This window comes from Enhydra lutris, unplaced genomic scaffold (genome assembly GCF_002288905.1).
Source record: "Enhydra lutris kenyoni isolate GAN:26980312 unplaced genomic scaffold, ASM228890v2 scaffoldscaffold1, whole genome shotgun sequence".
NCBI lineage: Eukaryota > Metazoa > Chordata > Mammalia > Carnivora > Mustelidae > Enhydra > Enhydra lutris.
Window position 1 is genome coordinate 88972150 of NW_019154085.1, and position 23276 is coordinate 88995425.

Consider the following 23276-nt stretch of genomic DNA (forward strand, 5'->3'; position numbering starts at 1 on the left):
GTAAGCACTCTAGCCGCCCTTGGAATGATAGCTGCAGAAAATCCTAGCAACCTGGTTCTCTGGCCAACTCTCCTTTACACACATCACTTCATGAGACAGATTGTCGGGCTTGGTTTGTTCAGACGTGCACCCTCCCCCTAACATGACTTTCATGTAGTGCATGACTTGTTATTATCTATGGTAAAAACAAAACAAACCAACAGCACAAAGAAAATAATCAAGTTAGCAGAAATGGAATCTGATGTTTGATCACATGTACACAAAGCATAGCTCTAATTGGGAAGTATAAGATTACTGCTGACTGATAATTAATATTCGTGTGTTGTTTTAGACCAGAAAGTAAGAATGATTGGTTCTACTTTGTTTAATTTATCTCAATGAAAGATTTCATAACATGCTATAGTTTGATGAATTAATTTATTTAACTTGTCAGTGTTAATAACTCTGATTAGAATGAAGAAATTATAATGGGCAATAGAAACAAACAGAATTTGAATAGTAACTCTTGCTAATCTCTCTTCACTAATAATATACTTTATTAATTTTCGTTTTCACTGAAGTATATATGATGGGAAATAAAAGCATTTCATAGAGAAATATACTTATGTTTCCCTTTTATTTATAGGCCATTATATTCGATGGTCACTCGAAACCTGGAAAAAATATTTAATTTTAAAACTCTAATTTGGTCTACACTTTTATCAACCTCATTAGATTCTCATGAAAACTATCTCTTTTGATGAGTTGGTCATTTTCTTTCTTTCTCTTTCTTTCTTTCTTTTTTTTTTTTTTTTAAGATTTATTTATTTATTTGACAGAGGGAGACACAGTGAGAGAGGGAACACAGCCAGGGAGAGTGGGAGAGGGAGAAGCAGGCTTTCTGCTGAGTAGGGAGTGTGATGAGGAGCTCCATGTGGGGCTCCATCCTAGGACTAGGATCATGACCTGAACTGAAGGCACATACTTAATGACTGAGCCACCCAGGTGCCCCGAGTTGGTCATTTTCAGTGAAGAACTACAACATGCAAGTGATTTGATGTGAGACAACTTTATTTTGACATTGGCCTTATTTTAGTTTTAGACCATGTATCGATTATAAATAATAACTGTATCTACTAATCTTAATTTTGAATATATTTATTATGTACTATTATGGCCTTGTGATATGAAACTATTCCTTATTATAAGTTTTGTCTTAAAAAATCTGCTTGACATACATCTAAATGCATGTGTAATGTCCACTTGACCACTGAAACATATTTAAGCATCCATTCTTCTACCCAATTACTATGAAGAGTTTTTATACCATTTAGGTCTTTGTTAATAACATCTACTCACATTCCTAAAATAAGCCCCAAATTTTATTTGATAGATAGAATTGAGAATAATTCATAGTTGATGTTAAATACGAGTCATCACCTTTCATTGTTATGCTAAACTTACTTTTTTTGTATGCTAACTTCCACAATCTTACACCACAATTTTGAGTCATGTGTCATTCACATATGGCAATTTGATTGGTGATCACTAAAAAGGAATTTTGTTTTTTGCTGTTATTCTGATCACAATGTGTAGACAATGCATCCTTGATTTTCTTCTATTCAGGGCAGTTAAAAAGTAAAGCAGATGATGTAAAAGAGATCATGTGGCTGTTACTCTGCCTAATTTACTTAGTAGTTTTATTATTAGGAGGCACTACATATTTAGAATGTAGCATATTTAGAATATACATTAGAATACAAAATCTTCTGGGTATTCACTGCTCTGATTATCTTTCGTAACTTTTCCCTTTTAAGAGTTGACAGTGGAATTCAGGGTTGCTACATATATCACAGAAGTGAATGAGTCACTGATTTTCCGTCATAGAACTTGAGTACATGGTAAATCTTTGGTTGTTCTGTTCCTGGCTACTTTCTCTTCTACTTTGCAATTTTGAGATGGGAGGTAATTGGTGGTAATAGTGTAGAAGAAGCAGAATCTGGATGTCCTTAGCATGGTTTGTGAACACTCCTCATTTTACTGCCAAGACTTAAGTGGATATAGATTTCCTAATAGCTGACCTCCTAGTTGACCGAATGGGATCATGTCAGAAAAACACCTCCTTACTTCATCCCAAAGAAAGGATAAATATTTCATGCAATGCAGATGTCTGTGGACACTCGAGAAAGAAATATTTGTTACTTTGGGCATCATTCTAAATTTACCCTTCCTCCTCTACTCTTGCTCCATATTCTTTGAACCCTGCCACTCAGTCCAAAGTTTGTGAATTTTTAGTATGAAGTAAAATAGGAAAAATACCTTTTTATATTTCCTATATGGTATATCTTTTTGTGAAAAGTAAAAATGACTAGGTGAAATTACCCACATAACAACTTTAGAGGAAAAGAAAACATACACTTTTAAAGGTGCAAGGAGTCATCTTTTTAGACACTAAATGGTTTGATATACAAGGGAATATCAAATTTAAAATTTACAGTATGGCAAAAATGATATAAAGGACATTTTATAATCACAGTGTAAGTATAGAATGGCAAATTTCACATATTCTTGGCAATTTCCTTTAGAGTCACCTTTGTGTTCTTTGATCCAGTCTAATTTTAATGGCTTCTAAGGAGCCTCCAAATATGTTTTGGGTAATTCAGCTCATGGTGCTGGCATTCATCTGTATTATTTCAACCAGTAAACAGTACAGAGTGTTTAGGGTATCTTTCCTTTGCTTTTCAATCATTCTGTTCCTTGGTTTTATTCTTTTCTTATAGTTTTCCTTACATCCATTTCAAGTTTCAAAATATCAAATATGAAACATTTTTCAACCTTAGCTCTTAGGCAAGAATTATGGATGTTACAAGGAAAAAATAAGCCTTCAACTATTAAGATTTCTGAATTTTAACTCGTTAGCCATTTCTGAATAGCTAACTAAAATTTTAGGTTTTTGAGCGATCATATTGAAAAACTCAAGTGGTCATATAAACAACTTTTTTTTTTTTTTTTTTTTTTAATTCCAGTGATTCATGTTCATGCCTCAGATGGTTTGGTAAAGTTTTTAAACTATAATTGTACTATGTGGAAAAAGAAAAACAAAGCAAAAACAGTAAAAAAAAAAAAAAATCCCCAACACATGTTTAAAATGGTTTGAGGAACCCTTTTAAAGAGAGAAATCCACGGCAACAAAACAAAGTGCCAATCCTTTGCTCTATGATTCCCTGCGTAGGGACTCCTTTCCATTCACTTTCCCTTCTTATGCAAGGGGTAATGACTTTGGCAAGATTTTTCTTTTGTATGTATAAATGAGATTATTTGACATTTTATATGAAAATTCAAATGAACTAAAAGGGATAAAATAATTTTTTTAGATTTTATTTATTTATTTGACAGAGATCACAAGTAGGCAGAGGCAGGCAGAGAGAAAGGGGGAAGCAGGCTCCCTGCTTAGCAGAGAGCCCGATGCGGGGCTCGATCCCAGGACCCTGAGATCATGACCGAAGCTGAAGGCAGAGGCTTTAACCCATTGAGCCTCCCAGGTGCCCCCTGGATAAAATAATTTTGAAAAAAAAAAATGAGAGGCACTAGTGGAAGGCTGTAAGACTATGTAGCACTGGGAGTGGGACAGATACATAGATCAATGGAACAGAACAGGGGACCCAGAAAGCGACCCACAGACATGGCCAACTGATTTTTTAGAAACTTGCAAAAGTTTCTAAACACAGCCTTTCTAATGGAGACCTAGAATAATCAGACATCTACAGACTGAAAATATGGACATCAACCTATAAATATTGACCTCTTGTACAAAAAATAACTCAAATAGATCTCAGATTTAAATGGGAAACAAAAAATAAATAAATAAATAAATAAATGGGAAACAAAATAGTAAAACTTTTAAAAAAAAACCTGGAAGAAAAATCTCAGGACCCTCAGGGAGGTGAAAAAAAAAAAAAAAGGCAATAAATAATTGATAAAAGGAAAAATTGATAAATTCAACATCATCAAAATTAAAAGTTTTTTTTCTGCAAAATTGTTAATAGGAACATAAGGCAAGATACAGGCTAGGAGAAAATATTTCAAACTACATATGTAACAGAAGAATATACGAAGAACACTCAAACTCAATGGTAAAAATAAGCCCAAATAATCCAATTAGAAAATGGAGAAAACACATGAAGAAATATTTCACTGAAGAGGTAATTCATGTGCCAAATAAACACATAAAAGGAAATTCAGTATTATCAGTAACTGGAAGAAATAAAAATATAAAGTATAATATTACTACATACCTATCAGAATGGCTAAATAATGAAAAGGTGCAGAGAAACTGGATCACTTACATATTGCTAGTGGGAATGTAAAATGGTCTAGCCACTCTGGAAAACAGTGTTGCAGTTTCTTTAAAAAAAATAAAAACAAAAACTTGAAAAGTCATGCAATTATTATATGATACAGCAATTCTACTCCTGCACATTTACTCCACAGAAACGAAAACTTATATTCACATGAAAACCTATATCTGAATGTTCATAGCAACTTTATTCACAATGGACCAATACTGAAAAAAACAAAAATGTCTACTAATAGGCGAATGGTTAAATAAACTGTGGCACATTCATATAGTTCAGCAATAAAATAAACAAAAAAATAAAAAGAGAAGTCTTGATAATATGACAATCTGAATGAATTTTTAGAGAATTTTGCAGAGGGAAGAAAGCCAATCTCCACTTTGCATATTGTATAACTCCACTTATATAACATTCTTAAAATGTCAAAATTACAGAAATAGAGAACAGGTTAATGGTTTTCAGGGATTGACGTAGAGGTGGGGGGGTAGGTGGAGAGTGGATGTGGCCTTAAAAGGATATAAGAGGGATCCTTGTGCTGATGGAAGTGTTCTGTATCTTGATTGTATTAATGTCCATATTCTGGGTATGATATTGTACTATCATTTTGGAAGTTGCTACCATTACAGAAAAATGGGGGAAGGGTAAATAGATCTCTTAACATTTCTTAAAACTGCATGTGATTCTGCAATTATCTCAAAATAAAATATTAATTAGTGTTCTCAGTTTTTAATTATGAATACATTATGCATTTGATGCAATAACTCACATATAAAGCTCTTCAAAGTGTTCATTACTTTTTAAAGAGTAGAGAGTCAAGAACAAAATGCTTGAAAACTACTGTTCTAGATTACTCAGCACTATAGGGCACCTCCCATTACAAAGACTAGTACAAAATGCATAATATATGCTGAATGAGCATATAATTTGAAAATGGCTATATGTATGGAAAACATTTAGCTAACTAGGATAATAACCTAGGAGAGCCTGATGTTTGGCTATTTAGATTTCTGTAACTTGCTAGAATTTTAACCAATTCTAGAGTCTAGTACTTAGGCTGGAAGTTCAGAAAGCTGATTTTATCACTTCACCTAACAGATGCATAAATAACGCAATGGTAGGACAACATAAATTTTAGCAATTTTTAAGAATACCTTTTTTGCAATATCAAAATGTATCAGTCAGGATAGGCTTTGTTATGCTGTGGTAGAAAGTAAGCTTAAAATTTCAGTAACTTAACCAATAAAGGTGTATTCGTCATTCACATTAGGGAAACAGACTTGCAGAGCCTGCATTATCTCAAAGTTGCTAGTTTAAGGCAGGGGGAAGGGATAGAACAACCTATGTATCATTTCTTGAAGTTCTGATCCAGAAGTGACACCTAATATCTCACATATCATTCGCCAAAACATCAAAGAACTATGACTTAGTTACTTCAAGAAGGCAGAAAAATACATCCCTACTATGTGTCCTATAAAAGAGTAACAGAAATTTGATAAATTGAACCAATATTCACCATAGAGCATTCCAAATAATTTAAATTGGCAGCTACCAAATTGTTGTGAAATGAGGATCATTACAAAATAATCTGAACCAGCATCAGGGATTTACATTAGGCAGTGAAAGGGCAACAGGATTCTCTTCCTTTTGTGGAAGATTTACCACTAGTACACAGTGATCAATAAATATTGAAAAGTCATATTCTCAAAATCTTGCCATTTGCAGTGTCTTGGATGGAGCCAGACAGTATAATGCTAAGTGAAATAAGTCAGTGAGAAAAAGACAAATACTACATCATTTCATCCATATGTGGAATTAAAGAAACAAAACAAGCAAAGAGAAAAAAAGATAAGAGAGAGAGAGTAAGAGATAAAGCAAGACACAGACTCTTAAATACAGAAAACAAGGTGATGGTTACCAGAGAGGGGTGGGGAAGGGGCTAATTAGGCAATGGGAGTAAGGACTGCACTTGTCATTGTAAGTACAAGGTGATGTATGAAGTACCAAATTACGGTATTACACACCTGAGGCTAGTAATATAACACTGTATGTTAACTAACTAGAATTAAAATAAATTTAAATTTGAAAAATTATATTTACTAAACCTCCACTGTTTATTTTTTTAAAGATTTTATTTATTTATTTGACACAGAGAGAGAGAGAGATCACAAGTAGGCAAAGAGGCAGGCAGAGAGAGAGGGGGAAGCAGGCTCTCTGCTTAGCAGAGCCTGATGCAGGATTCAAGCCCAGGACCCTGAGATCATGACCTGAGCCAAAGGCAGAGGCTTAACTCACTGAGCCATCCAGGCACCCTGTAAACCTCTACTGTTTAAATGCTATTTGACTTCTGAAATTACATTGTTAACAGTTAAGCTTTAAAATCTACTGATTAAATTGGAATAGAGACAAGAGACATAAGCAAACTGTGTTTCTTCTTAACCCTCAGTTGATTATCTTTTCATTTCAGAGTGATGTTTTCTGGACTATCTGGAGCAGGTAACACCTATGAGTGACAGAAGATTTATATAGGGCCTTTTCTAGAATGCATTTTTCCAAATAAGTGGTTCAAATTCTGCAGTCTGCTCAGATACATTTGGAAAATGATGCATACCTTATGTCCCACTTAGTTACAATGCCCCTTAGGATATTAAAAATTTCTTGAGAATTTCTACAGTAAAGAACCTGTTTAATACATAAAATGTGACATTATCTTGGTGTTGAGACTTCAGGAAGTAAAAAAAACAAACAAACCAAAAACAAAACCAAAAAAACCCAAAAAACCCAATTTCATGAAGTAGGTAATTACCCTTATTTTATAAACCCATTTGTCTTATAAAACCTATAAATTCTATAAATCTCTACTGCAGAATTCTTGTTTTCCTTTGAGCATGTTTCTTTACACCTTAAGAGAGATTCTGGATTGTCTGAAATAAAATGGAACTGAGTTAGGCAGAATAAATATTAGCTTATAATATTTGAAATAAACCACACTAAGAGACCTAAAATATATTATCTAATGGCTTAAAATAAAACTTCTTTCCTACGCCTTTCAGTTTGAATTGCCTACCAATTAATCACCACATTGGTTTATTCCATGGGCAGAAAATTATTCTTTTAAGACACTGGGAAGTGAGTCAGAACTGGGAAAGGGTCCTCTAGTTTATGAGTTTAGAGGATTAGGTAATTGTTGATTTGAAGAAACCATGATGTTGAATTTAAGGCATGAGGTGCAAGGAGTAAAAATTAATCACATAGAAGGCAAAGTAACAGGATTCTGGAAGGCAATGAACGATCAGCATCTTAAGGTGATCCCCGGATATGAGGTATGATAAAGGAAAAAGAAGAAAGATCAGAGTGTCTGAACAATGATTCTCAAACTCTAGCATGTTTACTAGTTAAATATATTAAAGCTTGCTGCCTTTCCTTCTCCTCCTTCCCAACATGTTTTTTATTTCAATTCCATATGTTTGGGGTAGAGCCCAGACTTCAAGAGTTTCATTGAGCCGTCTGCTTGCTAAAGTTTTTGAATTATTGTTTTATAACTGCCAAAATATTGTCATGAAAGGAGAGTCATAGTATAAAGACTTAGAAGACAAATTTTATAATTTTGCTTTGAATCTGAGAATGGACAAGGTAAAGTGTCTCTCTGCCCTTTGAGCTGTAGAATCTTTGCTTCTATTCTAAGAGCACTTTTCAGGTGAATTTTCTCAGGCTCCCTTATATTCTAGTAGACTGAAGCAATTTTGAATTCAAAATTTCATTTTAAACATCTTGCTTTTATTTACTTTTTTAAAGTATCTACATGTGGTAATTTGTTCAGTATCAACAGAACTTTTATAATAATAATATACAACAAACAAATTTTGATTGACAGTGGATGGTAAGTTATATTTCTAATTCCACAAATGTCAATGAATATTCAATAAGCAAGGGAAACTGTCCCGTCCTTGACAAAAAAAAAAAAATGTATTTTTTTTAAAGTTTTTATTTATTTGTCAGAGAGAAAGAGAGAGAGAGAGTGAGAACAGGCAGGGGGAGTGGCAGACAAAGGGAGAAGCAGGCATCTGCTGAGCAAGGAGCAGGATTCCAGACTGGATCATGACCTGAGCCAAAGGCAGATGCTTAACCAACTGAGCCATCCAGGCATCCCAAAAAATGTATTTAAAAAGTTTAAAAACACAGTATCTTAGTATCATCTTAAGTTCTGAATGAAAAATAGATCCAGTTACTGAAATCTCTGTTTAACTCATTGTATCATGACTTTCCATTTAATATTAATTTGAGGAAGTGCTTATAATTTATTGAATATGTGCATGTATTTTCATGTGGGCAAAACAGCTTCAACACTTCAAATATATATTCATTTGGAATATTACCTGAGGATGCACAATATAAATATTTGTATAGTTTAAGATTATGAAACATGCACAACATATACATGAAAAAATATAAACAGAATTGATTTAATTTTGGTAAGTATTACTTTCCAAATCTTAATTGAATGACTAGGAGTTCAGAGAATATATATCACTTAAAAGTGTAATTAATGGCAACTGTATAAAAAAGCTAAGTCTAAGTCTTGACATTTTGCTTTTATAGCAGACAGATAATTCATTTTTAGCAAAAGGATTGATTTTTTATACTCAGAAAGGACTGCATTCTCATTTCATGTTTACTCCAAGCCCCAGATTTTGTGCATCTGACGTTCTTTCTTTATAGTGCCATTCTCCTGAGATCCTCTAAGAGAGGAAAGCAAATCACCAGTCAGTATTTAGAGTTAAGCATTCTTCTGATTAATGAAATGTCCAGCACTTGGTCTCCTAAGGCACCTTGTTCAATTTTACAGGTTTATCCATAGCAGACAATCAAAATCTTATTTAAGTAATTATAGCTCTGATTTTTGGCAGCCTTCACTACATTTACTCTCATCTCACTGCCCATTAGATTCTTTAGTCCATCTTAATAAACATCCTGTTCATCCTTTTTTTTTTTTTTTTCCTTTCTTTTTTCCGGCCACATCATATTACAGGTGGTAGCAAAGAAAAGGTGTGTGTTCTGTGTTGTTAGTTCTCATTTTAGAGAAATAGAAAAATGGAATTATAGTTTATACTACACTGGCTAAGCATCATTTTAATGACTGGAAGGCATATGCAGCTGGTGCTGCTATAGAAATAGATTATGACTTACCACAGCCATGGAACATTTGTTTTCTTGTGATAAACAATGATATGATTCATCAATTGGAGATAAGCCAAAAGAGAAAAAAATATTCTAACAAAAGTTAGGACTGTGGTGGCATATTATACTTAAAAGAAGATTCAATATGTTACCCCTTAACCTAAATCTATTTAGGGAGCCACCACTGCAAGCTTAATATAATTAAAGAGTGTTTTATAATATCAGCTACTTAGGATAACTAATAGTCCTCCATGCCTTTCTTAACTTTATAGTCACTAAAAAACCCTCTTACAGACTCAGTTTTGTTGGTTGCTGAAAATGTAAACAGCTATAAAACAAATCCTCCGTGACAAATTCAAGTCAGTCTTCCTTCTGCTCTAGCCTTATTCTTCTTATTCTCCAGTGATTACTATCTTATAAATCCATAAATGAGTCCTTTTGGGCATTCTCTGTTCACCTGTATTACTACTGTAATGCTATACTTTTGCTTATAGGATTAACCTTGATTATTTGGACTCAGATTTCTCTGGCCCCAATTTTTCATTTTCAAGAGTTTTAGTACTGTGCTTTGCACATGCATAAGATTACTCATATACAGTCTATCCCCTAAGATCATATTCTTTTGTGGCCCTGTCCAACCTGTCTGTCTTGACCTTCTGATTGCCTTTCTGTGGTATTAGTATCTGCTGTCAAAAGTCTTAACATACCATAGTAACATTTCCTTGGCTTTATTTATTTATTTATTTTGGATCATTCTTAATTCTACCCTAGGTGGTGTTATGAACAGAATTTTGTCTCCCAAAGTTCATATATCACAGAGCTAGCCCCCGTCCCTCAGAACGTGATTATATTTGAAGATAGGATCCCACTTTTTTTTTTTAAAGATTTTATTTATTTATTTGACAGCAAGAGAGAAACAGTGAGAGCAAGAACATGAGCAGGGGGAGTGCAAGAAGAAGAAGCAGGGTTCCTGCTCAGCAGGGAGCCCGATGAGGGGCTCCATCCCAGGACAGCTAGGATCATGACCTGAGAGGAAGGCAGACGCTTAAGGACTGAGCCACCCAGGTGCCCCTGAAGATAGGATTCTTAAAGAGGTAATTAAGGTAAAAGGAGGTCATTAGGGTTGGCCCTAATCTAATACAAGTGGTTATAAGAAAAGGAGATTAGGACATAGACACACACAGAGAAAAGATCACGTGAAGACATAGGAAGATGGCCATTTGCAAGCCAAGGACAACCACCTCAGAAGAAACCAACCCCAATAACATGTTTATCTCAGACTTCTAACCTCTAGAACTGTGACGAAATACATTTCTGTTGCTTGTGCCACCCAGTCTGATATTTTTTTACGGCGTTCCTAGAAAACTAGCCAGATGGGTTTTGCCTAGATAATACGATGGATTAAGAACACACATTGATCTCTGTTCTACCTCCTCCCTCCTCTACTAAACTACGTCCTAAACATATTAGAGGAGAAAATGACACACATTTAAGGAAAAGAGAAATAGGAAAGCTGACTGCTAATGAAAGGGAATGACAAATATTCCAAAGCAAATGAAGGAGTGGTAACTAATTTAGCAATACATGGAAAGCTGAAATAGTCTCTGTTGCACAGAAAGAAGTTAATGAAAATCAAGAAATTGGGAGAGGGGGCTGAAGAATCCAGAGACAGTCAAAAATTATGTGTAGAACAAAGTAGACACATGGAATGTGGATGAAAAAAAGACTGGTTGAAAACTTTCTTCCGTGCTGTCACAGTAAGGGATGATATGAGAGGATTACTCCATAAGGAAATTAACCAGAAAATGTCCAAGATTTAGGTATAAGTAAAAGTTAGGAATGAGAGCTTAAAAAAGAGATAGTAAGTGAAAAATCTATATTCTTGAATAACATTCTCAACACCCTTTTTCATTTTGGCTTTCAAATAAAGTCAAGAATATTCCATTATGACCCTCTGGCAAAATTTTGGAAATTTCTGATATAAGATGAATTTTCTGCAACAAAATGCCCAGTTAACTTAGATGGAAGAAAACCAAAGTATAAACTCTACCCACAGATGGGATTTCCAAATTTTTAAGCATCTCACTGCCAAATAAAATAGCAATAGTCAATGGTCCTCAGACAATTGAGGAAAGCCTTTAATATGAAAAACAATACATAGAATAAACAAAAAATCAAAAACAAAAATTTAGGAGAGAGAGAAAAATGTAGAGGAGAGAAAAAAGTAAAAAAAAAAAAAAAAACGATTTCCACAGAGAAAGAAAAACAAGGTGAATCCGTTAAAAAAAAAATAAAAAATATACAGAAACTAAGAAAGTATTCTGAAATTAAAAAACAAATAAATAAAAAATATGAGAGCAAACTTTTAAAACTTAGAAGACGGGAAGATAAATTGGAAGAAATAATCCAAAGGAGCACCTGGGTGGCTCAACCAGTTAAGGGACAATTCTTAATTTCAGCTCAGGTCATGACCTCAGAATCATGATCTTAAGGTCATGAGATAGAGACTGGTGTTGAACACCGTCAAGCCCTATGTTGGGCTCCTCACTTAGTAGAGAGTCTGCTCCTTTCTCTTTCTCTCTCTCCTTCTGCCCCCTTTCCCCTGCCATAAATAAATAAATAAACCTTAAAAAAAATAAAGAATCTAGAAATTCGACAAAAAGACAAGAAGATAGAGAAAATAAAATTATAGCATTTGGTTTTTAAGTCTTTACATTCAATTAATAGTCTTTCTGAAAACAAAAATAAATATAAGGAAGAGAATGATAACCAAATTCCATAACTAAATTTTAAGCTGAAAGTTATAAGGAAAACATTACTCATACTAAGGAACATAATATTTAGCTTAAAGAACTACAAAGGACACAAGTTTAAAAGCTTACAGAATAAGAAATATAAGGAAAGATAAATAAGAAAAAACAATTATATTGGATCTGTAATGTAGCAAAGGCCTAATGACAAGATTGGAAGTCAGACAAAAATAAAAGAAAGCAATTGCTTCAAATTTCTCAAGAATTATTAATTTTCAAGCATGTATTAAAAGATAATACTTTTCCAGGATTACTTCTTATCTAGTAATTCTATACCCAGCCAAACCGCTTTGTAATTAATTATTATAGTAATTTCATCCAACATGAGAAAGATATTCTTAGCAAAGATATTTGACCAAACTACAGAATTTACCAAAGAAGTAGCAAAAACCATTCCACAATTGATGAACCTCTCAGCCAGTTCAAGTGTAAAGTGAAAGAGGAGATGCTGTGAGATTATTTTTAGAGAAATCTCTATTGTAATCACCATCAGCTCCTCAACCCAGAGGGACGAATGTGTAATACATGCTTCAACTCACATCTACTGAGTGAGCAATTCAATTAACCACTGCAGACATTAATATATGCCTTATGCAGGTTAGAGGTATCATAGCAGGGAGTCTGGCTCCTGTCCAGAAGTAAAATGTAGGCAGAGAATATATGTGAAGTTTCACCCAAAGTCATGACAGAAGTTCTAAAGCAACCTAGAAATTCTTGGAATTTTCTTGTAGGTGCTGCTACAGATCATGCTGTTTTGAGAAATAAAATATCATCTATAACCACAGAGGTGGTTACAGACATCCCCCAGAGAAGAAGTTACCTATGATATTCTTTTTCTCCCAGTTGAGACTTTCTAAAATATAGACAAACCTGGGGCACCTGGCTGGCTCAGACAGTCAGTAGAATATGAGACCCTTGATCTCAGGGCCGCGAGTTCAAGCCAGATACTGGGTATAAAGCTTACTTAAAATAAAAAATAAAGAAACAAATAAATAGAGACAAACCCTCCTCTGACCAAAACAAAATCTAAGTTTAAAGTTAATTAACAGGAACTCTGTGCTTAAATTGCCCCACGCATCCAGATACATAGTATTCATTTATTTCCACTAGATAACAAAAGATTTTGGCCATCTGGATTACTCTTCTAGAATTTGGTTGTGTACACAGAGGATCATTTATAACACATCCTCAGCCATGTGTTTGGTTCCTCAGGTTATTTTGGAACTTCAGTTACTTTACTATAAAATACCACTATCCCCTAACCTCAGGCCAAGACTTTTTCTCTTACATGAATTCACTGCTTATGTTAGTTTTTTCATTTCCTTAATTTTATCTTTACTATCTATTTAAATGTTTTTCTCTTTGCTTGCCAGAGTGCCATTTGGCCTCCTCTGAAGCCTTCCTAAGCAGCCATTCCTTCTATCTTTTCATGCTATGGTATGTTCTTATATTACATATACAGGAAACATTAGAACCTATCTAAGACTCCAGAAAGGAACAATCTAAATCTGCATGTTACCATTCTAATAAATAAAATATTCTCTAACAGATACTTAATACAGAATTAAGCTTGGTAAATCAGCAATCAGCACCATTGTCTTCTAGTTCATTGGATACCTGGTTAGACATAGTATGTGCCTGTTGTCATGGGTTTGGTATTTTGGGATACTCAGATGACTATAATTATATACTCCTTCCTCAACATTATGAAAGCCAGTCTCTGAAGCAGACTTCCTGACATACAGCACACTGATTATCCTGTCACAGCAGAATACATTTTTTTTCCCTTCTACTATTCTCATTGCCATTTCATCCTAAAATATTAAATGAGACAGTAGAGAAAATATAGATCACCTAAATGCCTTTCTGGATCAGTGAATTATTTCCTTTTATTGTAGAGCCTTAAGCAGTGACTGGTAACTTTTTTAGTCAGCTTACCATGCAAATAGATGACAAACTTTTTCAATCTGTGTATGCATGTTTTATTGACATACTTATAATCCACTCTCATTTAGCTCTGTTGCTCTCAGAAATGAGAAAATGAGTTGAAAACAAAAAGGAAGACCTGGGTAGAAAAGCAAAGAATGCTTATTTTCAAATACTTCAAGTCTATAAAAAGCAAGGAAGATATATTGTAACTATTTTTCAAGTAGAAAAAAGAGAGCAGCATGTTCCTTGAAACTAAACAGTGAAAGCTCTTTATATGAGCACTTGTGTGCCTGTGTATATGTATTTAACTTCACACTTCATGTGTAGCAGTGGGAATCTATGCCTTCTTTTTATCTTTGCACATTTGTTGGCCAAAAGAAATTTCAGAGGCACAGACATGGTGGTTTTTAGAATTAACTTCATTAAAAGACTTATAAAAATTAAGCAACATTTAATTGACTTCCCTAGTATTTAAATAAGTTTATAGCAAACATGTCTGCTTTGTTATTCTTACCTTAAAATCGTCCATTAAATAAAGAGTCTGCACTGCTGTATTTTCTAATTTTCTTTAATATACTCTGATGACATTCAAATAACTGTATAAAATTTTAAAAAAAAACCTATATCAACACCAATTTTTTGGTTTTGATGTTAAATCTTTCATCTGAGTCATGACACTACATGAATTCTGAATTCTCTACTTCTTTGTGAATCTTTTCCATTTCCTTTTCATATCTTTTTTCCATTCTAGGAAGATTCTCTTGTATTTTTAAACTGACCATATACCTCTACATATTCAACTATTGACAAATCCATAAGGAAAACTGGGAAGATAGTGAAGATGATTCTAAAAAACAATATAAAATTACATGGAAAAAAACTACACTGTAAAACAATACCTTTTGAGCTACAAAGTGCTTGAAATATATTTATAAATTCTATACAGAGTTCAATAGTCATTAAAGAGTTCATGTTTGTTAACTCAATCTACATAATCTTTTATTCTACCAAGTAAGAGAAAAGGCAGTTTGAAGACAGCTTCTTAAAATATTTATGATGTTCTATTATCTCTCATCAACACTGTAATTATTTCTTATCATCAAAACTGTAATTATTTATTCATTTCTTCACTTATCTTATACATATGTTTGTAATTATTTATTCATTTCTTCACTTATCTTATACATATGTTAATCGGTTACTATGTAATAGGCCCTGGCTATGTAATTAGGAATAAGTCATAGCTTTTGTCCTCATGGAACTTAATGTCCAGAGAGGTATGCAGTCAAATAAGCTGATGCTTATAATATAGATGACAAAGGAAAGTGAAAGGTGATATAAGAATATGTAAGAGGTATATATAATAGTTTTGACAGTTCAGGAAAAGCTTCTGGGAAGAAAAAGTAGGACTGGTCATTGAGGGAAAAGAGGTAGGTTAGAGAAAAGGAAAAGAAATAGGGGAATAGGAATAGCAGAATGGGGGTTTATGCAAAAACCCTGAGATAAGGCAGTCAGGGAAATGGAACCTAGAATCTACGTGGGATGGTAAAACCCTGTTCTGAAGAACTGCAATTTCAGCAGCAGATAGTGCAGTAAAGATAAAGGAATGAGGCTGAAAGAGAAGCAGGGCCAAATTAGAATGGTCCCAGTAAGACATATGTAGATACTGGAGACTGGCATAGGCTAAAGTACTTTTTATAAAAGTTATTCTGTCTACAGTTTGGAGAACAGATAAAGAAGTAAAAAAGATAAGATCCACTACTCCCCCAATGGGATTGAGGACTGAGTTAGTATTTCATTCTCAAGGACAATCCATTAACTAATTCTAAGCATGGATTTACAAAATGTTAACAATTTGCAAAGCTATCACTGGTAACCTTAAGAAGTAAAAACGGAGGAAGGGGATATTGGACAATGAAAAATCTTTTTAAAGAGATAAAGGAAAAAGAATAAATGAAACAAGATGGGATCGGGAGGGAGACAAACCATAAGAGACTCTCAATCTCACAAAACAAACTGAGGGTTGCCTGGGGGAGGAGGGTAGGGAGAGGGTGGTGGGGTTGTAGACATTGGGGAGGGTATGTGCTATGGTGAGTGCTGTGAAGTGTGTAAAGCTGGTGATTTACAGACCTGCACCCCTGGAGCTAATAATACATTATATGTTAATTTAAAAAAAGTATTCAGGGAGAATACTATAATAATCAGGTAGAGAAAATAGTTTGAATTGGGTGGCAGAGGAGAATAAGAGAGGAGGAAAAATAACCATGCTGCAACTACTGAGCTGAGTAGGTACAGCAACTCTGCCCTGCAAAGGCTAAAATATTCACTGCCTACACTTACAGATAAAGTTTGTCTACCCCTGGTTTAGACTATTTTTGTTGTAGAAGCATGAGTGGTAAATTACAGAGAGAAGTCTAACCTGGGAGCAATTTTCTGTTTGTGGACAGAGCATGAACACATTTATGGAAGGAGGAAAAGGGGCACTGAAGATGCTGGAAAAAATAGATAACGATGCGAAGGAAGTCTGAAGAGAAGACAGAGGTGGAAGGAGGGACTTTTTTCCATAGATAGGGGAGGGAAATATTAAGTCTGGATTTGGATGGAAATACATTTATCACAGAAGAGGAAATATTTATTAAAGCATTAAGGTCTAGTGACTTTTTTTTTTTAATTCTATAAGGTAGGAAGCAAAGACATTTGCTAAGACTAAGGTGGGGGTTGGGGAGAAGGCACTTGTGGGGTAAAGGCAGTCTTTGAAAACCACTTTGAGGGTCTGGCAGAAAAGGAAAAGTAGGAAAATAATCTAACCTTTCCTGTTGTCCCTGGGATCAAAGAAGCTGTAAACCAAGGATTCGTAGTGGCATTTACCAGCTCAGTTATGTGACAGCTGTTATTTCTCTTTCCACATAACTAGAAGAATTACTGAGAAAATCCCACTTTAAAAGTGTTAAAATAAGTATTAACTCAAAGCACCTGACTTTGAGACAAATAGTTTTCAATTGGTTATTGAATTTAAGGTATTGTACTACATCCTTTTGAGAGTATAAAGATGTGATTATGTCTTTCACAAAGCTCACAATTGATAGGTAAGAGCAATATATGCATGAGTAAGGAAGGTCAGAAAAGCCTGAGAAGTGTTACAGAGACAAGGTTAAACAAAATTTTTATGGGGGGAAAAAACAAAACAAGATAAAAAAAAAGTACATAATTCTTCACAGTGGTAGAGGTAAACTTCAACTAAGGAAAAACGAATGTTTGTACCTGAATAATGTGAAGTAACTTTGGTGTGGCCTTTGATGAAGTTTTCTGTTTTTTAACTACAGATGTTGCACTCAGTGGAAAACAAACATGTGTAGAAGGCATATGATCCCGTTTTTAAGTTAAAGATAGGAAAACAGAACCTGTGCTAAATTACCATCTCTCTTATAAAGGTCTAAATAAAAGTTTGCTGTTAATGATTCTAAAAAGGGTATCGCTAAAAGCATAAATGTTACACGGCTGAAGTATTACCTATGCCCCACACATGACCTTAATTTTTGTACACACGCACAGAAGTTTTCATCTCACATGTGTGAATGTAATCAAGAACGTAATGACAAACTGAAAACCCACATCTAATCAACATGAGACTTTGACATAAAACTTTAACCTTTTAAATATCCCAAACGTATGCTACAATATATTTCTGATATACCTAAAAATCTTAGAAAGCATCCAAATCTTTTAATATTTATATTCTAGATAATGAGTCTTAAATATCAGTGACTCTTTTATGTCTTTATAACATCAAATATTACCTTAGGTAGTAGAGTTTAAAATAGTTGATTTCCTGATGACTTTCTTAATTCTAAGTTTTAGGTTTTTTAATTGTAGAAGAAAATACATAGAATGAGATGTATAAAGAGCTCTAATTTAAGTGCCCAACACAGCACCCAGGTGTATAACCATAACCCACATCTAATTACAGAATACCACTATCACTTCGAAAGCTTCTCTCATGGCCCTTGTCAATGTCCCTCCTAAAAGCACTATTTTAATTTCTATCATAATGCCTTAAAAAGTTCACTCTGATAAAAAGTATTGTCTATAATTAATCTGGTGAAAATAAGCATTTATATTCTTTAGGTAACCAGTCACAAAGATAACAGGGGTTATTTCAATATAGACCTCCATCCTGACTTTCTACAATGACTAAGTTCACTAGATAATTACCACCAGCATCAAGCTCATTTTGTGTTGTGCCGTGTGGACCAGAAATAAAAAGCTCATTTAATGGCAACCCATCAAAAGCATTACTCAAGAGTCATGATCATGTTCTAATTATTATGGGGTGTGTACTAATTCACGCACAAAAAAGTCAGACTCTTTGAAGGCACAGAAAGCCTACATTTCATGCCCCTAAGTTAATGAAGATAAAAATTCAAGGTTTGCACATTGATGGCAACTACAAAAGCTTTGTTAAGATAATAGCTTTACTCTTATTCTCATGTAACAGTGATGCTTCTGTTAAAGAGCTTCACAGGAGTTTGGCAGATTGAACAAAAATGATGAATAATGGCTTTCAATCAGTGGTGCAAAATAGCAAAGCCATTCACTTCATTCTAGTGTAGCCTGTCATATTTTCCAGATTTTTTTAAAACAGAAAATGAAGTCTTTGTGTGTGCTGTGTCGTAAGAGCATCACATCCTTATGGAGTATGCTCATCCATGGTGTTTTGTACGTACAGGATGCAGCTCCTGATATTCTTAATGGCAAATGGCAAATTTTCCATGGTATCTACTTCTAGATTGGGGAAGTTCAGAGAAAGAAGTAAAATGAAATTGTTTGGATATTAGTAGCTTATACATAAATAGTGGGCAAGGGGTTAAAATGTTTGTACTGGTGGAACTGAATGGGAGATTCCTTCATTCAGAAAACATTTGTATAATGAGCGCCTACTATGGAGGACTGTTATATATATATTCTCTAAAGGAAACAAAGAAAATTGGAACTCCTGCCTCAGTAATTACTTAGGAAAGCAGGGAAGGCAGGACAAATAACCATGAACAAAGAAGTTTAACCATACAGAAAAGGACAGATGTTAAAATCACTGTTTATCAAAAATTTGAAAGTAGACTGAAATACCAAAGAATGTCCTGGTAGCACAAAAACAGCCTTAATTTTAGAATTCTCATGAACTTTTACTGTAACCATTAGTGCCGCCCCTCCACCATCTCTAATATCAAAACACTTTTAATGTATTTGTCATTACTATCCAACAAGACTCATCTCTTCTTTGACTGTTCTATATACTCCAGGCTTCACCCAGAATGTTGTTTTGCTCCTTAGAAAGCATTTGTTCTTCTATTCCATTAATTGCTTCATGATATAGCTCTAAAGTTATCTTCTCCAACTTCCCTAATTATGCGCACCACAGGTATATATATTCTTTTACTATCAACATTCCCTCAACGCTTAGGTATAAATCACTGTGACTGGTTTCAGATTGCTTTCTACTACAAGAAAGTGTCACAAAAGAAGGGCACTGTATATAGGGTTTAGTATTCATTTGGCATCTAATATATAAGAAGCATTCAAAATGCTTGTTGGGGTCTGCCTGGGTGGTTCAGTCAGTTGAGCAACTGACTCTTGGTTTTGGCTCAGGTCATGATCTCAGGGGCATGAGAGCAAGGCCCACATGGGGTATATGCTCAGAAAGAATCTTGAGATTCTTTCCCTCTGCCCCTACTCAGAGCATGTATGCAACATGTACATGTGTGTGTACTGTCTCTCTTCCTCCTCTCTAAAGTAAATAAATAAACCTTAAAAAAACGGCTTGTTGGATCACAAAATAGCTGAGTGGTGAGACAACTGTTGCTTCCATGTAGAGGAAGTTTGGCATATTGGAAGACTGGAGTCAGAATTTGAAGTTTTAGATGTGAACCTCAGATCTATCACTGAGCAGGTGCAATCTTGAACAAACCATATCTGAAAGCACAGAGACAAGAATTGATAATGAGCAGCAATCTGAGGGAAATGATAGAGTTTAATTCGTTCTCCAGTGATTCTACTTAATAGATAAGTTTAATATAATGCACATTGCTTAATGAAAAATAACAAGTCCTAAAAATGTTTTATATTATCGTAAAACAATGGAAGTGACATCAAAAGAATGAGTTGTGAGAAGTTGCAAGATGGTCAGTAAGGCAAAGGAAGATAGAAATTGCTGGATTTGGCTTTGAGAAGGATACTGTGACTAGAATGAATGATTTCCATGGCTCAGAATAATTTGTTAAAGGGTGATTGAAAGTTAAAGAAAAAGAAACTCTGAATGTAGTTCATGCTTTCAAGAAAGTTGGAGAAATGAACATAGAAAAAGACTAAGAATTTCAACATAAAGGTTTATCTTTAAGAAAGCAGGAAAGAATATCCAACGGAAAAAAGACAGTCTCTTCAACAAATGATGTTGGCAAACTAGACAGCTACACGCAGAAGAATGCAACTGGATCACTTTCTTACAGCACATGTAAAAATAAATTCAAAATGGATTTAAAGACCTAAAGGAGAGACAGGAAACCATTCAAATCCTAGAAGAGAATACAGGTAGTAACCTCTTTAATATCAGCTATAGCAACTTCTTATGTCTCCTGAGGCAAGAGAAACAAAAGCAAAAATAAACTATTGGGATTTCATCAAAACTGAAAGCATTGCACAGTGAAGATATAATCAACAAAACTAAAAGGAACCTACAGAATGGGAAAAGATACTCGCAAATGACATATCTGATAAAGAGTTAGTACCCAAAATCTACAATGAATTTCTCAAACTCAACAGTCAAAGAACAAATAATCCAGTTAAAAAAAAATGGACAGAAGACAAATAGATGGCTAATAGACACATGCTTAACCTCACTCATCATCAGGTAAATACAAATCAAAACTATAATGAGATATCACCTCACACCTGTCAGAATGGCTAAAATTAACATAGGAAGTAATAGGTGCTGGCAAGGACATGGAGATGGGGGAATCCTCGTACATTCTTACACTCTCATGTGGGTGTGAATGCAAACTGGTGCAGTCACTCTACAAACAGTATGGAGGTTCCTCAGAAAGTTAAAAATAGAACTACCCTACAATCCAGCAATTACACTATCAGGTATTTACCCCCCAAATACAAAAATACTGATTCAGAGGAATACATGTACCCTGAAGTTTATAGCATTATCAACAATAGCCAAATTATGGAAGGATCCCAAATGTCCATCAACTGATGAATGGATAAGGAACAAGGTGGTATATATACACAATAGAATATCACTCAGCCATAAAAAATGAAATCTTGTCATTTGCAATGACATGGATAGAGTTAGGGAGTATTATGCTAAGTGAAATAAGTCACTCAGAGAAAGACAAATGCTATAGGATATGATCTACCTTAAATTCCACTCAAAAGAAATGAACATGGGTGGCAGGGGGCTGGTGAAGACAGAGAAACCAAGAAACAGACTCTGAACTACAGAGAACAAACTGATGGTTACCAGTGAGGAGGTGGACATGGGGATGGGTTAAATTGGTGATGGGGATTAACGAGGGTACTTGTAATGAACACAGGGTGTTGTAGGGAAATGCTGAACCACTAAACTCTATATCTGAAACTAATATTACACTGTATGTTAACTAACTGGAATTTAAATAAAAACTTCGGGGAAAAAAGTTTAAATGTGAAGGTTTAAAGGCATGTTTAATCAAGGTTTTGCTTGTTTCTTGGTTTTTGGAGGAAGGATTATTTTGGAGAGAACAGATAATATAATCTCACAAAATCCTAAAATACTTTATTTTTATTTATTTATTTATTTATTTATTTTTTAAAAGATTTTATTTATTTGACAGACAGAGATCACAAGTAGGCAGAGAGGGAGGCAGAGAGAGAGGGGGGAAGCAGGCTCCCTGCTGAACAGAGAGCCCTATGCGGGGCTCGATCTCAGGACCCTGGGATCATGACCCGAGCCTAAAGCAGAGGCTTTAAGCCACTGAGCCACCCAGGCGCCCCCTAAAATATTTTAAAGAGTCATGCTGACATTCTTACTTTGCTTGTCCTAAATTTCAAAATAGCACAAATATGATCTTTCTATGCAATGCTTATCATATGCAATCTTCTATTCATGCCATACTCGAAAAATAAAAGTAATTTACACTGTCATTTTTAGTAAGTTGTTTCTAAATAACTGCATTCTTTGAATGACTTTGCACTTTGTTTAGGGAAAATATTGTCACACAGTATGCTATAGCAATACCTTGATTATGTTTGATTGCTTTTGCCTCCTGTGGTTTGCCTCCTGTGTATTGCCTCCTGTGTAAATTGTTGCTTCCATGTCACTAGAAAGAAGTCAAAAGTTTCAAACCTGTGCTCTAAACCATTCAAAGAAGACTGTAATATTACACACATTTCTCCTCTTGGTGTCTAAGAGAAAAATAAAATGTTGACTGGGTTGCTAATTGATTGATTATAGCAGGGGCCAACAAGCTATATATAACCTGTAAGCCAAACTGGGTTTGCTGCTTTTTATATATAAAGTTTTATTAAAACACAACCACAAGGATTTATGTATGTATCATCCATAGCTGCTTTAGTACTATAACCACACAGCTGAATTAGTTGTGACAGAAAATGTAAGCCTTAAAAAATCTAAAATATTTATTATCCTTTATAGAAGTTTGCCAATGTTATATTGAAGTTTAATAAATCTATAGTATATATGTCTTGATTTCTAAAACAGATTTCAAATATGTGCTTTCCCACATTATATTTATGTATATTAAGAATGTTAACTTGACAAATACTTATTGAAACCTTCTATGAGACAATCTCTTTACTAGGTGCTAGAAATACAGCAATCAACAACAACAACAAAAAAATTGCTGGTCTTCATGGAGCTTACGTTCTAGATGTAAGCAACCAGAAAATAAACGACCAATAATCAAAATCAAAAACTAAGAAAATAATCAACCAATCAACCAAATGAATGGGAAAATATTAAAACAGTATG